At 41.0% G+C, this 4,481-nt stretch overlaps 1 pseudogene; it reads right to left on the reverse strand.

The window, feature by feature from the left end:
* Positions 1-1,832: 1,832 nt before the first annotated feature.
* Positions 1,833-3,052, reverse strand: LOC144289932 (COP9 signalosome complex subunit 6 pseudogene; annotated as a pseudogene).
* Between the last annotated feature and the right edge of the window lie 1,429 nt (positions 3,053-4,481).

Genomic DNA, 4,481 nt, shown 5'->3' on the forward strand with positions numbered 1-4,481 from the left:
TGTGTTAGGCCAGATGGACCTAATAGACAAACATATTCAGAACATTCCATTCAATAGCAGCAGAATACACAGTGTTCTCAAAGGCACATGGAACGTTTTCCAGGATAGTCCATCTTTTAGGCTACAAACAAGTCTTAACAAACTTAAGAAGACTGAAATCACATCAAACGTCTTTTCTGACCACAATGGTATTGTCAGGTTTAGTCAAAAGTACCCCCAGGGGGCCACTGAGCCTGGTGGTGAGAAGAGAGCGGCTCCCCACCAGCGTGGGGCCTCCATCTCCTCCCGGGTTTCACACCAAATGTCTGGTTTAATCTGATCGGTAGAGAAATGGAATAGAGAGGCCAGGCAAAAGTTGGTTGAAACAGGCTTTTAATGGGACACACTCTTGGGCAAGGTTCCATGGCCCACAGGGGAGAGAGAGCGGGGAAGTCATGGTCCAGGGATGTTGCCCCCAGGCAGGTCGCAGGAAGGTTTATAAGGAGTTTTTGGAGGGAGGGTTGGTAGGGAAATATGAGATGAGGTTTCCTTATTTGGTGGTGTTTTTAAGGTTTTCGGTCTTTTCCCGGTCTTGTTTTTTTTTTTGTTTTATTTATTTATTTTTTTAGGTTGGGGCAAGGGTTACAGGTTTCATAAGCTAGGTTAGGGTAGGGTGGCAAGGCAGCGTTGTGGGAAGATGGGGGTAGGGCAGCTTTATTGGGAGATTACTGGCCTTGGGTGGGCCATTTTGAGGTCCCCAGTCTCTCCAGCCCAGCGGATATGACACTAGAAAACAATTACGAGAGAAAAAGTGGAAAATTTGCAAATACATGGAGATTAAACCACATGCTTCTGAACAATTGATGGTTCAAAGAAAAAAATCAGAAGGGGGGGATGCCTGGATTGCTCAATGGTTAAGTATCTGCCTTCAGCTTGGCGGTGACCCTGGAGTCCCAGAATTGAGTCCCGAATCGGGCTCTTGTGAATAAATAAATAAAATCTTAAAAAAAAAAAAAAAGAAAGAAAAGAAAAGAAAGAGAAAAAAAAATCAGAAGGGAAATCAAAAAATACCTGAGACAACTGAAAATGGCCACATAATATACCAAAACTTTCAGGATGCAGCAAAGGCAATTTTTTTAAGATTACATTTATTTATTTGAGAGACAAAGACAGAGACAGAGATAGGAGAGCACTAGCAGGGAGAGAGGGAGAAGCTCCCTGCTCTCTAATGAGCAGGGAGTCCAATCCTGGGCTCAATCCCAGGACCCTGGCATCAGAATCTGAGCCAAAGGCAGACACCAAACCAACAGAGCCACCCAGGTGCCCCACAAAAACAATTTTAAGAGGAAAGTGTATAGTGACAAATGCCTACCTTAAGAAAAAAAGAGAGGGCAGCCTGCCTGGCTCAGTGGTTTAGCGCTGCCTTCAGCCCAGAGCCTGATCCTGGAGTCCCGGGATCCAGTCCCACATCCAGCTTCCTGCTTGGTGCCTGCTTCTCCCTCTGCCTGTGTCTCTACCTCTACCTCTCTCTCTCTATCTCTCTCTCTCTCTCTGTGTCTCTCATGAATGAATAAGTAAAATCATAAAAAAAAAAAGAAAGGAAGAAAGAAAGAAGGAAAAAAGAAAAAAGAACAATTAAAAAAAAGAAAAAAGAAAGATCTCAAGTAATAACCTAATTTTACACATCAAGGAACTAGAAAAAGAGCAAACTAAGCCCAGAGTTATTAGAAGGAAGGAAATAAAGATAAGAGCAGAAATAAATGAAACAGAGACTCAAAAAACAATAGGGGGAAAAAATCAAAGCTAATAAGGCAGTTTCTTTTCTTTACTTTTTTTTTTTTTTTTTTTTTTTTTTTTTTTTTTTTTTTTTGGTGCTGAGAGGCTGCTCCCCTTTTATTATCAACAGGAGGTTTCTCTAAAGGAATGTGATGCCCCTCCCCTGTGGGACCACTGTCCAACCTGTGCATTGTCCCTTCAAGCACCCTCTCAAAAGAAGAGCCCCCGCATCCGCCTGCCGATGCCTTGTCAGTCATCGAGGATGTTGAACTTGTTCACAAGCTGGCTCATGGTGTTGCAGGTTTTGGTGACGGTGCCAAGGTAGGCCATGAGCTCCACATCATTGCATTGATGGTAAAAGTCTGTCTTGAACTTGTCTGTGCTGAGCACAGGGAGGCAGTGGCACAGAGCATAGGGCTCCTGCAGATCTCATGGTTAAAGGGGACCTCTCAGGCTTCAGAGGCCTTGACATATTCCAAGATGAGCTTGACCCGGCTGCACAGCATCTTGATGGTCCTGCGTTGCACTATCAGGTGTTCAGCCATGTGGAGTTCTCACCGCTGCCTGTGGCCGTCATTCAGGCCATGGGTTTGACACCAATGCCTTCGGCTTCCTCTGTGGCCAGAGTGTAGGTCAGTTCTGCAAATAACATTGTGGCTCTCCATTGATTATATCGATGACAGACTCAAAAACACTGATGGGAAGATCTGTGTCCTTGGTCATAGGATTCAACTTAAGAAGAGTAGGCTCTCAGTGATCTCCACACCTGCTTGTGGACTTGGATGTCCAAGGGGTCAGGCGGCCCCCCGGTGGTATACCAACCCCAACACTCCAGCTCCTTGAACACCTGTTTGAATTGCTCCTCCCTGGTGTAGTAATACTCTTTGTCAATGATGATCTTCTGCTCCACGGTGTGGGACAGCAGCTCAAAGGAGTTCATCACCTCGATATTTCTGCCCTCCTGCTTCCCAATCAGTGCCCCAATCACCTGCATAGGCCACCCCTCTTGGGAGCACATGCAAATCCAATGGTCTGAAATGTTGAGGATGAAGAGTAATGGAGACGCTCCCCAACATATCAGAGGTCCTAATGCTGGGGGCTGCTGCTGCATCCACCTCCATCCTGCTGCTCTCCCCATCACACCAGAGGCCCTGATGCTGGGGGGGACTGCTGCATCCACCTCCATCTTGCTGCTCCCCCCTTCAGCTGGAGGCCCTGATGCTGGGGGTGGGGGGCAGATTGCTGCATCCACCTCCATCCCACTGCTCCCTCCTGTCTGGCTCACTGCCGCTGCCATTTTCCCCACACCCACCAGCTTCAAGGCAGTTTCTTAATAAAAGACAAAGTGAGCAAACATTTAGTAGACTAAAAAAAGAAGGACTTATAAATACAATTAGAAATGAAAAAGACATGACAACTAATAACACAGTAATACAAAGGAACATAAGAAATCACTGTGAACAATTCTACATCATCAAATTAGATAATGTAGTGGTCAGATAATGAAATTAGATAGGTTCATAAAAACATACAACCCACCAAGACTGAACCATGAAGAAACAGAAAATGAGGACAGACCAATTACTAGCAAGGAGATGGAATCAATAATCAAAAACTTCCCAAAAAAAAAAAAATAAAAAAAAAAAAAATAAAAAAAAAAAAACTTCCCAAAAAAGAAAAAAAGGACCAGGACCAAAAGTCCAGGACCAAATCCTTCAATGGTGAATTTTGTCAAATATTAAATAATTAATACTAATCCCTCTCAAATTCTCCCTCCCCCCAAAAAAAAGAAGAAAAGGGATTACTTCAAAAGCACTTACAGAGGCCAGTGTTATCTTTATACCAAAGTTGCACTAGGACATTATTAGAAAAGGAAATTAAGGTCATTATCTCTGATGAACATAAGTGAAAAATTTCTCAAAAAAATATTAGCAAACCAAAATCAACAATACACTAAAAGGATCAAGTAGAATTTGTAGGATGCCAAGATGGTTCAACATCAGCAAAACAGTAAATGCGATAGGCCACAATAGCAAAATGAAGTATAAAAATCATATCACTATCTCAATAGATGCAAAACATAATTTGACAAATTTAAAATCTTGTCATGATCAAGACTCTAAAGAAATTAGAGATAGGTTGGATACATTACAAAATAATAAAGGCTATATAAGATAAGCTACAGCTAACGTTATATGTGACAATGAAAAGCTTAAAGCTTTTTCTCTAAAATTAGAAACAAGGATGCCCACTTTCATCACTTTTATTCAACATAGTACTAGAAGTCTAGCCCAATGAATTAAGCAAGAAAAAATAAATAAAAGGCACCTATTTCAGAAAGAAAAAAAATGAAGTTACCTCTATTTGCAGATTTGTATGATGTTATAATAGAAAACTAAAGTTTTACCAAAAAAACTGTTAGATCTAATTAATGAATTCTGTAACAGTTACAGGATTTAAAAAATCAACATGCAAAAATCAGGTTTGTTTCTCAACAATAACAACAAACTGTTATAAAGGGATGTGAAGAGAATGTATGATAGCATCAAAAAGAATAAAATACTTAAGGAATAAATTTAGTCAAGATGCTAAATAATCTGAAAACTATGAGAAAGTGATGAAAGGAATTAAACAAGACACAAATAGATGAAAGGATATTTTCTGTTCATGGATTAAAATAATTAATATTGTTATAATGGTCATATTACCCACAGATCTATAGATTT

Source organism: Canis aureus, chromosome 2 (genome assembly GCF_053574225.1).
Source record: "Canis aureus isolate CA01 chromosome 2, VMU_Caureus_v.1.0, whole genome shotgun sequence".
Lineage (NCBI taxonomy): Eukaryota > Metazoa > Chordata > Mammalia > Carnivora > Canidae > Canis > Canis aureus.